Source organism: Lycium barbarum, chromosome 9, assembly GCF_019175385.1.
Source record: "Lycium barbarum isolate Lr01 chromosome 9, ASM1917538v2, whole genome shotgun sequence".
NCBI classification, from domain to species: Eukaryota; Viridiplantae; Streptophyta; class Magnoliopsida; order Solanales; family Solanaceae; genus Lycium; species Lycium barbarum.
The window spans coordinates 5,991,088-6,004,696 of NC_083345.1; the positions used below are offsets into that span (position 1 = coordinate 5,991,088).

The 13,609-nt window shown below is 30.0% G+C and overlaps 1 long non-coding RNA gene across 1 annotated transcript; it reads left to right on the forward strand.

Moving 5' to 3' along the window:
- Positions 1–1,867: 1,867 nt before the first annotated feature.
- LOC132610170 (uncharacterized) lies at positions 1,868–4,780 on the forward strand. The gene is made up of 2 exons (XR_009571040.1): positions 1,868–2,369; positions 3,964–4,780. It is a non-coding gene; the product is annotated as an uncharacterized LOC132610170 (long non-coding RNA).
- Positions 4,781–13,609: the final 8,829 nt, after the last annotated feature.

A 13,609-nucleotide genomic window follows, 5' to 3' on the forward strand; every position in this document is an offset into this window, starting at 1 on the left:
TTATTTTACTATCTTAAAATTCTCAAAACGTCACTAATGTGTAAGTATTAATCCGGGTATTCTTTATAAACATTATTTTTAATACGTATTCTTAGCCGAATTGGTTAAATAAGTTAATAAAAATAAAAAAAAAAAACTCACCTCCTTCGCATCCTATTTATAAAATAAGTTTAGATTTCTCTACATCGCAATATTCATACAATATAATTTTTATCTAAAGTTTACATTTGTTGAATCTCCTCTACAAGTATTATTTTAAACAATACTATTATACTTTCGTTTACAGCCTTAACAACATTTATAAGTCGTATTTTAAAATAGCATTAGAAGTATTCTTTTATACAGATTATTACCTTCTACAAATCCTATTTTTCAAACAACATTTCTATATATCTATATAGTAACTTTAGCTATATTTACAAAAGCTATTTTCTTTCCTACAGTACTATATTTACACTTAGCCTAATTAATTATAAGTCCGGTCGGTTAACCATTGTTAATGGGTCTTAAAGGATGCCTAATACCTTCCCTTTAGACTAATTGAACCTTTACCTAGAATCTTTTGGTTTCGTAGACTTTACAATAATATCAACTTTAGATAACTACTTTAATAAAATTTAGGTGTCCTAATTCACCGTAAATAATTAGGTGGCGACTCCTTAACATTAAACAAAAAACAAGAATCTCCAATATGTTGTACTCTAATTTAACTCCGGTTAAAATGGGGTGTGACATCATGTATATGCGTTTGCCTTATTTTTGCATTTAAAAAAAAATATTTTGTGATATATTTAGGGCTTGTTTGGCCATGAAAATTGGGAGTGTTTGAAAAATATAGTTTTTGTTTTCAAAACAACTGAAAAACTTAAAAAATACACTTTGAGTAAGTTTAAGTGTCTATCTGGTCACCTTATAAGTTTATATGTCTATCTTACAAAACATGTCAAGTTTAAGGGTCCATCTAGGTATTAAGCCTACAATCTATATATAGGTCCCCCCTTATGCTTCCCAACAAAAACTTTTAGCTTTATATTTTAACATTTTAAAAACCTAAATGCAGATAGGCTTGGGGGTTTACTTTATCAATTCAAATTTTTAACCACACGGTTAAAATTTGAAATTTTGTTTTTGAATTTAAAAGATTACATAAATATTGAGTTTGATTTGGATCAAACTCCTTATAAGTTATTTTGGATAGCACGAAGTATATCTTAAATGTTTTGCAGATTGCCCGGAGATCCAAAATTCAATTCCAAATTTTTAACTACACAGTTAAAATTTGGAATTTTGCTTTTAAATTCAAAAGCTTGGATAAGGTTGTTTATTTGGATCAAGCTCATCATAAGAGTTTTGGATCACATGGAACATATTTTATTTTAAATTGTAAATGCAGATTCTAGATAAGTATTCGATTTAAATTAAAATTTACTTACTACATAAATATTTAAATGTTGATAACTTTCATGTATATATGTTCCATTTTTTGAAAATAAGTAATTAGTTATCTTGATGTTTAGAATATAAAGAATTTTCATATTTCAATGTAAAACGTGTTATCTTTCAATTTTAAAATGATATGTGCCAATTAAAATTCAAAGAGTTTATCTATTAATTTTCATATTTATCTTTTAAATTAGTTTTGTCCTAATTCTCATTAACTTTGTCTTAAAATTGTCAAATGACTTGTTATTAGCTTGCCACTTGGCTTAAGCACGTTGCTTATACCTCTCCTATTTTATATATATAGATATTGATTTCTAAAGTATGCTCATTTTTTTGAGACGTAATTTCTTTTATTTCTCTTTTTATATCTTTTTAGTATCTAGTGTAGCTTTTTATGTTGTATAATTTATAATTTGACGAGGCTTTCTCGGTATTTATGGTTAAAAAAATCATTATTTTTATCAAATCTAAAGAATATAAATTGTTAAATATCCGGCAAAGATTAAAAATATTAACTTTTGACAAATTTGAAAGATCAAAATTGTTCAGTGCACACTTAAGGAACTATATTAAGATTACCCTCAAGGCTCAAACATAAGAAATCATTTTTGTCATTTTGTCGGGACGAATCAATTAAGGTGAAGAAAATAATCAATAAAAGAAAAAAAGTCAAAAAGAATCTATATATTTATTATCTATATCTATCTCTATATAATAGGAGAGGCAAAAGAGTCATCACCACAAAAATTAGAATTTAAAAATATATAAAAAAAAAAAAAAAAAAAAACTGCAACAATTAAAAAAAAGCTGAAACGTCTGTATATTCACATCCCGAAACTTTACGGCAAGACAATTCATCATTGCAGCAACAAGATGAAATTCAAGGCGCTATTTACACTGCAATTGGTCTTTCAATTCATCTACAGGTAAATTCCATTAACATTCCAAAATAAATGACTTACCAAAAACTCCATTCCAAATAGTTTTCCAACTTTAAAGTTTTATTTTAGATTCACAGTATCCAATTTATCAAGTTCAGCAAGCGATGCTACACATGAAAAATCAACGAGTTTGACGACAGATTCCACTAAAGTTAATTTCATCAGCAAAATCCAACAACAAAGATGCATGCAACTTGATGGTTCGTGTTGTGCGACTGTAACAAGTTTCAGATCGATAATCCATTCTCCATTGAGTTACGAAAAGGCGAACCAATTCGACTTTTAAAATTAGTTCTAAAACTATGTATATATTTCATTACCATAAACGATAAACCGCAACTTTTCAATGTGCGTATAAGATGATTTAACTATTTTCAATGTGTGTTCTTTAACATTTTTAAAGCAAACTAGCTTTTTAAGAGAAGAAATCAAGATATATAGAAGACAATGCGATGTGAAAATAGCCCAAACGAGTTTCACGGGCCGGAGAAGCGATACAACCAAAAAAATACTATCACAGCAGATAACTTCTATTGAAATTGCAAGAACTTTGGTATCTTATATGCCAAAATCAGTAAAATAGGCAGGAAGATATATGCTTTTTAAGTACACTAAACTAACTTCTTTTGAGCTAGCTGAAAATTTCCAAATAAAAATTTCTATCAACAAAGTTTTAGGCACTACTACGCAGAAACTCTAATTTGTAATTTCGTTTCATTATATCTTATTCATTCCCAAGTCGAGCTCTGCAGGATATTGCCGAAAGGCTTCGTTTTAATGTTCCAATGGATCCTGCAAATTCTTGGAATTCCTTGGATGTTGGAGTATAGAATGATTGACTGTGAATCAGCGAGAGTGCCGGTTGATGTTTTTGGGATTTGAAACGGAAGAGAATTGATTGGCTAAAAGGCGGGACTTTAATCTATTTCGAGAAAAGTTTTCTGGAAAGATTTTCCAGGATATTTCTGTTCTTAAAGATTTTGGTATCTGCAGAAATGGCTGATACCATGTGTGCCACTTTTTTCTTTTCATAATTAATCATTTGTAGATGATATCTTGCGTGATTTTTATCTTCTTTATGGTTAACTAGATGTGCCTTGCTTCTTATTACTAAATTTAAATGTGTGCTTCTTACTACTATTTTTAGAGTTAGGTTTCATTTTAAAGAAAATAATGGGTTGATGAATTTGGAATTTTCTAATAGACGAAGAGTTGGTGAAAACTTGAGTTGAAGGTTTTGGGGCAGAGTGAAAATTAGCTTGATTAATCAGAATAGGTAATACTAGACATGTTTAATTCATAATGTTTTCCATGGTAAATGATGCTGTTGCATTTTTCACAGGGTGAATTGCAGTTTATCCTAAATGTAGTGCATAAGTAACCTATAGCTCTTGCTATATAAGTTGTGTAGGCCCTCAGAATGTTTGTCCAACAGTATAATAATATGCACCAATTCAGACTGATCAACTGCAAGCTTGAGGTTGATGTTGATGTTGAAGTAGACGAAATAGGAGAAGAAAATTTCAAGTCTTAATAGTTGAGTTATAAATGAGATAACCATTGTTCAACTCCCCTGCAGATTCATGGTTTGCTAAATCATTTGGGGTTCGATCATGACACTAGAGATGAAGTTGAGGCTGAAATGGAGAAAGAAGAAGAGCTCCTTCTATTACGTCTTGGGTGGAAGTGAAAAGAACTAATTTAGAGTAACTGTACATTGGTAATGTGCTAAAAGTAACTGTTATGTACTCAATTGCTTTGTTTGAAAATTTAGCTACTGGAAACTCTCTAGCTGAAGATAATGGGTTTTGGCTCACTGGTCCCTTACCCGTCCTCTTAGTGTTCAACACTAAGTGTTCTTTCTACTCTTCTAATTAATATAACTTCTATTCTCTTCTCTTATGATGTTTATAACTCAAGCCTTTACGCTTATAATGAGAGGTCAAGAATCTGAGAAGGGAAAAAATCTGGGAGTATTAGGTGAGTTAGTGTCAATCTTATATCTGCCTATGTTTTCATATATATATTTCAAGTTTTCAGTCATTTGTTGGGCGCAATTTACGAACATATGACTAACAATAGAGGTGACTTGCATTGTCTGGGTGTATTTCAGGTGCTTAATATCTCATACCCGTCACCATTGCAACCATTACAATCCTTCCGCCTTTCAGATTCTTTATCTATTAAAATGGTCATTGAGGTTTGCTTTCCACGTTCCAGAAACATCTCCATCACTGCACATATAACTCCTTTCCATTAAGTTATATGCTCATCTGTAGATCTCTTAATAACTTTACCTTAGTCTTTAGATGCTCCCTCTTCTTTGTAGAGAGAAGATGTGATATTGGCAAAAAGAAATAAATATTCAACAGAAGATGTTGCCTTTTGTTGCTTCACCAAGGCTTAACGTCATTAAGTTGTAACACTTGATGTAATTCGTAGCAGGAGGAAGAGAAGTCGATGATCATTTTGCTGAAAGAAAATTTACATTTATCCGCAGATTGGTGGCTTTTTATTTGTTACTGAACCAGAGTTGTCACTGCCAGAGAATGCTTTCAACAAGGCTTTGAATAGAAAATTGAAAAAACTATTTGATAAAGTAATCGGAAATATTGGTAGAAAAGCTTTTAGAGGATGTATTTTATCTGTATTTTGTATGCCTTTAGAATGTGATGCAAGTTTTGTTGACAGGATTTATTTGCAGTCATCCAGGTTCTTTAACAAAGTGATTTCTTAGTCTTGGAGATCAATACTATTTGTGAGGACATATGGCTTTTAGCAGGATCCCTTGCAAGAGTTTTTTTTTAATTTTTATTCCAAGACAATGGAACACCTCTTAGTCACTATTTAGTTCAGTATACTTATATGTATGTTTGAGAAATCACGGGAATTCGTTTTTCTGTATTATTATGTTATGAGGCCTACAAGGCTACAACTCAAATTGACTGTTGCTTTACAATAGTATAACTTAATGTTTTCATGTGGAGGAGAGATCTAATGTCAAGCTTTAAAGATTTCTTTTGGATTGATATAGCCTATGAATTGGTTTAAACATTTGACGTGGACAAGTATTTGTTGTTTGTCGAACATTTATGAATCCATATTTTAAACTATATGTACTTTCTCACGCATTGATTTGATGCTCATTTACTCATGCCCTCATTTTAGGATGTGGTGGAATAGTTGAAATTTCTCTCTTTTTAATTGGGTTCGAATGGAAAAGCTTTTGATAGTGAGTGTGTTATCCGTTTTGTAAGTTTTCCAGTACAATTCGAATTAGTTTAGTAGATATCAAATTCAAAAAAAAAAATGTTTTCTAAAATATATCAATGGGATATGATAAGAACGTCTTTTTTGGTTTCTCATTGATGACCTAAACTTAGTATATATTACTGATAGTTATATTTATCATTTTACAAATTTGTTAATTTTAAATATATCAATGCGATATGACAAAAAGATTTTCTTATTTTCAAATTAAATATTTTTTACAATTAATTTCACTTACACTTTGCCGCGCATCGCGCTGGTGGTACGGATACTAGTGTATAAAATAGGAGAGATACAAGCAATGTGGTTAAGCCAAGTGACAAGCTAATAAGAAGCTACTTGGCAATTTTAAGACAAAGTTAATAAAAGTTGTAATAACAATTTTGAATTTGAATGAAAGATAAAAATAAGTTTTGAATTGAATAAAAACATAAATCTGAAAATTTCAGCAATAAAGCTTATCTAAACTTAAATATATCGAGCTTATCTAAGCCTAAATATATCGAGCTCATCTAAATTTATCTTAACAAATCCACTTATCAAAACTAAAATGCAGTATTATATTAAATGGGTTATTTAATATTTATAATATCATAGTTTTTTTTTGTCTAAATTTTATGAATCATTAAAAGAAATGAGTTGAAAATTAAAAAGAATGAGTTGGAATTTTTTATATATTTTTTCAAGGTTACATATAAGTTGGAAATTGAATTACATATTTGATCAATTGAGCGAAAAGAGTTTTAAATTGAATTAAGTTTGAAAGATAAAAATATTTGATTAAGAATAAAATGAATTTGAATGAGAAGATACATTCATTGTTTTAATAAATTTAAACAGTGGTTAGGAGGAATAAAGTGACAAAATTATTTTGAAAATGAACAAAATGATTAAAAAAAAGTATCTATAATTTGAATTATTTAAATAACATCTCCAACATGATATGTATAATTCTTATAAGTTTAAAACGTGGTATATTGAATGAGGTGATACAAGTACTTTGAATTTGAATTGAGGATAAAATATTTTTTTCAAGGGTAAAACCCAATTTTTTTTGGTAGATATATTTATTGTACCCAATAGTATATAGAATGCCAATGTAACCTTATGACTGATTTTCTTTTCCCTATATTTTGTTTCTTTCTTTCTCTTTCTATGTAAGGAAATATTCTAATTATTATTCATTAATTAAACAAATTAGTGAAATACGTATATATACCCATTCCTCTTTTTGATAACATTAGCCATAATCCTTAATTTGAAGATAAGGATTACTATGATCTTAAAATCATATATTTTCAAATAAGCTTATCAATTGGTATGATTTTCAAATTTGAATTGGAATAAGTTGGAGTTTCTTAACCTCTTATATATACACCCCTAGCTTTCAATAACACATAAATCAATATTTGTTTACTGCTTTTGCCAGCATGACTTATTTCAAGAGTTGTTTCTTCTCCCTCTTTTTGTTGATGTTTATTAGCTCCATTTATTTATATTATCAAGTTTTTTTGTATTTGATATTTTGTGTTGAATGAAATTATGAGGATGTAATAAAAGTATCTTAATCAATCATGCATATTTACAGGTTCTAGCCTATGAGCAAACACATATCAGGTGAAGAAGATGATTGGCAAGTTCAAAATATCATGATTGGCAAGTTCAAAATATCATGTGCAATCAGAAGAAAAAGTAAAAGATGGAAATAGAAAAACCTAAGCCAAATATTGCATGAGCCTCTGAAATATGATCTATTAAATTATTTGAAAAACTTTAATGATAAGAAGTGCCCAGTAGCATTTGGAGGAATTGAAAATTTTGTAGAGGTCTACCTTTATTCGATAGACATGGCAGCTAAGGGTGGTAACCGGTTTGGTCTTACCGGTTTTAACCGGTAACCGGACCGGTTAAACCGGAACCGGAACCGGAACCGGTAGAACCGGTTAACCGTTTAATGGTTTACCGGTCCGATTCCAATATTTTGGGAACCGGAACCGGTTAAACCGGAACCGGAACCGGTTAAACCGGTTAAACCGGCAAAAAATTAAAAAAAAAAAAAAAACTAAAGTATATAAGTAAGTATATATAGTATATAGTACATATATATAAGTATATATAGTATATATATTAAGTTATACACATATATAAGTATATATAGTATATATAGTATATATAGTATATAGTACATATATATAAGTATATATAGTATATATATTAAGTTATACACATATATAAGTATATATAGTATATAAATATATATAGTATATATATATTAAGTATATATAGTATATATAGTAGATATGTATATATAGTATATATATAGTAGATATGTCACACCCCATTTTAACCCGGGTTAAAGTTAGAAGTACGACATATTGGAGATTCCTGTTTTTGTTTGTTTGTTTTAAGGAGTCGCCACCTAATTATTTATGGTGAATTAGGACACCTAAAGTTTATTAAAGTTATATTTAAAGTTAATTCTGTTTAAGGTCTGCGAAACTTAAGATTCTAGGTAAGGGTTCAATTAGTCTAAAGGGAAGGTATTAGGCATCCTCTAAGACCCATTAACAATGGTTAACCGACCGGACTTAAAATTAATTAGGCTTAGAATGTAGATGTAATGTTTTATAATATTTAAGAAAAACGTTTCATAAAGTATTACTAAGGTTATAACATAAACATGCTATCTCAAATAAAACTTGTGGAAAATAACGATGTGCGTAAAATCTTAATTATGAATAAACTGAAAAAAAAGTGGGATGTGTCATGTTAACATGTAGTAGGTTATACTGACTACCAAATTTAAAAGCGTTATTGTAATATTAATACCGGTAAAGTTTAAGATTTTATAAAAAAGACTATTAGCTCAATGTTTGATTATGGAAAGATTGTTTTAACAAGTAAGTGTTTCAAATATCGAGAAAGAACTAAAGTTAAACTAATCATCCGTAAAACTAGTTTATCTCAAAATACGCTAATATTGGTATAAAATTTGTGACGTTCTAGACTTCTAAGATGGTAATAATAAATTATGGTTATTTTAGCCAAAATATATTGTCATGCTGTTTTGAAAATCCATTCTTTTAAAAGAAATACTATAGATACTATAAATAATCTTAACATAAAAGGGAAATGAAACCTATGGAACTGATTGTTAGTTGCTTTTAAATTAACTACCTATTACTAAAACTAAATCTCGCTAATTCCACTAATGCGTCTAAATTAACAAACACAGTATCAGTCATACAATACAAGTTAAATGTAAAAAAAAAAGAAATAAAATGGAGGAGTAAGATGATTTAAATGGGCTCTGCCCATTTAAGAGTGTCTTTATCCGCTGCTGTTGCTAATGGGCTTCGGCCCAGCGAAATTTAACAGATTTGCTGTGGATGGGCTGACTCGAGAGAAGATTTTGTTGAGCTTTGGCTCAACACCGAATGTGGAGGATGTGGAATCTTTGGCCTCATAGGCGGTGATCATGCATCAAAGAGGAAGAAAAGATTATTATGCAATCAACAAACAAAGTTAAACATGCGTAATATGAATTAAAGAGAGTATATTAATAACAAGCAGAATGTTGCAATGAAAGAGAAAAATCGATTTGATGCCTAACTGCTATATTCTGTTTCATTTTTTTGAGTATATATTCAACACATGCTATGAAAAAACAGATGGTCTCACTCAGCAACTACACAATACATTAGCATGGTGGGCCGAAAATTCTCATGATATTCAAAAAACCCCTTATAAGTATTTGGATCACCCAGTCGAAAGCATGCACACGACAAATAGAACTTTAAAGCAGAATTGTAAACCTTATTACACATAAAGCGACCAGGGAGAACAGATTTTAGACCTATCGAGAGGGTTGTTGCTGTCAAACAGCAGCAGAAACCATGTTTCTCGCCAGCCATAAAATACCTACTTTAATCAAAACATGTTCCTAACAGCTGGATTGAGCAGAGGAGTAACTGAAGGTGACCGAAAAAGGGTCTCGAAAATAAAGGGGAGACAACAACTACTAAAATAACAGGGGATATACTCTCAAGCAGCTGCATAGCATACTATATGGGAAACAATTATATGACAAGGCATCTATGATGGTATCAAGACTGATACTAACTAAAGAGTGCTAATAAACCAACAGACACTAATTATCATCCAGGTAAGGTAGCATTTATCCAAACGAAGTCAAACGAGTTAAGCATGGTATTTGAGGCACGGAACATCCACTAATTGAGAACCAAACTTAATCCAGGAAACTCTGAACCAACAACTAGAAACAAGCATTGTCATAATCATGGCCAAGACCAAATCAAACATAAAGATGGGTGATTCATACTGTGACAACTGAGCTAACGAATTACATGTGATAGCCAACTAAACCATACTAAACCGATAACTAAACCAAAAGAAGATAAACATGATCCTAAAACCTGGCAACTAGATCAAACTGCAACAAAAAAATGTAGCAAAACCAAGTCGAACGAATGAAACACTAAACACACAGAAGAATATAGAAATGCAATTAGACAGAAGAGAATGAAGGACTGCTAACCTAAAGCTAACTCATACTTTAATTAGAATACACAAACGAGTTTTAAATCTACATGACTAACCCTCCAAGCACACATAAAGCTAAATGGCTGTAGAATCAAAATAAGACAAGATTAAATTAAAACCAAACTCATACATGATATGGGCAGATTGTCACTTCATTTAACTAATAGCAGTGTTCAAACAACCCTTAAGCATTGAAACTGATCAGAAAACACATCTAACAAATAGAAAGTAAATGACACGCCCAGGTGACTCAAGGAACAAAGGAAACTAGTCTTAAAACTACAAGATCTGGAAATGTCTATGTCTTGATTATTTCAAACCAACTGCCTAAATTTTTATGCAAAGTAACCTCAACTTAGCAAACTAAATTAATACGTGAACATGCTCAAACAAACACATATATAAAACTAAACAACTATGGTCAGTGCAATGCACCACAGACCATTACATATTTTCAAATGAGTATACTAGCACATAAAACTTCGATGTTCAGTCCCAAGTGAGTTATCGAAGAGTCAAAACCAGTATAAAGCGGTTCAAACAACACTCAAGAAACAGACCAGATAACAACCTATCATGTATGAACTATCATAAACTAAGTACAAACGAGCTATTACCTAGATCCTAATATCATGGTTATATGAAAATGACTGAACCGAACTTCGACATAATATTTGGCCATAAAAGACTGACTAAACAAAACAAAAAAAAACTAAAAACCTGATGAAACAAAATTCTAAACCATGGCTTTCAATAGTCTAAATAAGCATCACTTCTATACATTTCAAGAACTAAAAAATGCAATAGTCTCGGTTATTACCTTTTGTTGGTACAGTGAACTGGGCGACGAAGTCTCGAATCTACTCGACACGACGAGCTCGAAATCGATTAAAGAAACTAAAATTTTAAACAGAAAATGAAAGAAAATAGAGTAATCGTTCGCTGTCTTTGTTGATTAAAACTTGTGTTTTGTGGGATTTTCGTGGTTTTTGATCTTGTTCGTCTAAAGTTGATTCGGCTTTTTGCTCCCAAAAATCCCCTCTGTTCTAAGACCAAAAATCCCTCCCAAGAACTCGAAAACCAATAGAGATGGCACAAAATAAGACTAAAACCGTAGTGGAAAGGTGAAGAATCTCCCCTTTTTCGATTCGACTTCCCAATCCCATTTATAGGGTTTTGTTTGTATTAAATAAAGGGGAGGAGCGTATGAGAGAGACGAAACGGACAGGCGTGAGGGGACAGTGGCGAGTGGAAGTGGCAGGTGCGTGGGGAGACAACAGTGAGTGGAGGTGCAGAGGCGTGGTGGAGACGATGGTGAGTGGAGGTGCAGAGGACGATGAAGGAGAGGTGGGTAGAGAGAGGGAGGTGAGGGACGCGGAGAAAGGGAAAAAGAAAGAGAAAGAGAAAGGGATTGGATTTAGGGGGAAAAATGGGGGATTGGGCCGGACCGGGTCAAAAGAATGGGCTGGTCCGTTTGGGCTGGCCTATTAATTTAAATGTGGGTTGAAAATGTGGGTTAAGTATTAAAGATGTGGCCTAATTATTTGGGTATGAAAATGATATTGTATTTGTATTTTGGGCCATTAATTTGGCTAAAAAATATTGGTCCTTCCTCCGCTATTTAATTATTTTCGGGCTTCCAATTTAATAACTGGTATAATATATATTATGTAAAGACGAATAGTAATTAATATGTAGTAAAGTAAGGATTTTATAAAGTGTTGTAATTAATTTAACGATTCCAAACCCGAAAATGAAACGATGACGAACCATTTAAAACTTATGATAAAGTAATACTTATAGTGTTGAAAATAAAAGTAGCGATATTAATAGTAGTAGCAATAAAATATTGTGAAAAATAAGATATTCAGCTCGTCAGTAAATTTAGAGACCCGAGTAAATTAAATAGGAGAGGGACAAAATTGGGTGTCAACAGTATATATATAGTATATATATTAAGTATATATATATATATATATATATATATATATATATAGTATATATATTAAGTTATACATATATATAAGTATATAGAGTATATAGTACATATATATTAAGTATATATAGTAGATATGTATGTACATATATACTAAGTATATATAGTATATATAGTAGATATGTATATATATATATATAGTATATATATTAAGTTATACATATATATAAGTATATAGAGTATATAGTACATATATATTAAGTATATATAGTATATATAGTAGATATGTATGTACATATATACTAAGTATATATAGTATATATAGTAGATATGTATATATAGTATATATATTAAGTTATACATATATATAAGTATATATAGTATATAGTACATATATACATATATATAGTATATATATTAAGTTATACATATATTTACATATATATAGTATATATATTAAGTTATACATATATTTAGTATATATATTAAGTTAGTACATATATATTAAATATATGTATAACTTAATATATATACTATATATACATATCTACTATATAGTATATATAGTAGATATGTATATATAGTATATATATTAAGTTATACATATATATAAGTATATATAGTATATAGTACATATATATACATATATATAGTATATATATATTAAGTTATACATATATTTAGTATATATATTAAGTTATACATATATATACATATATATAGTATATATATTAAGTTATACATATATTTAGTATATAGTACATATATATTAAATATATGTATAACTTAATATATATACTATATATACATATCTACTATATAGTATATATAGCAGATATGTATATATAGTATATATATTAAGTTATACATATATATAAGTATATGTAAGTTATACATATATATGTATACGAAAAACACTATTCTGTATTGCTGACTTGCTGTTAGGCTGTTAGTCAGTAAATATTTAAACTTTAATTATAAAGTTGTATAACATATGAAAATATAGCTACAATATACAAATAAATACTATAATATATATATATAATACAAAAAACAAAAAAAAAATAGATTTTAATCACTCCAAACCGGACCGGTTCCGGTTTGAGGTTTAAAACCGGTAAACCGGAACCGGTTAGGCGGTTCCGGTTTTGGAACCGGAACCGGCCGGTTTCCTAACCGGTTCCATAACCGGTTCCGGTTCCAACCGGTTAACACCTTTAATGGCAGCCAGCCAAACAATGTCGAGTTGCATTATAGTCTTATGTTTAATTATTCACATACTTCTTTATAGTCTTATATTTAATTATTCACCATTTTTATTTCTTTTATCAAATGGGTAATGGTCATGTTTAGCTTCTAGATTCTCTTACGCTTTTCTCTCTCTTTTGAACATGCAGCATCCTACAATGCATGTGGAAGAAAAAGAAAATGATATGTAAAGAAAATGATAAATATT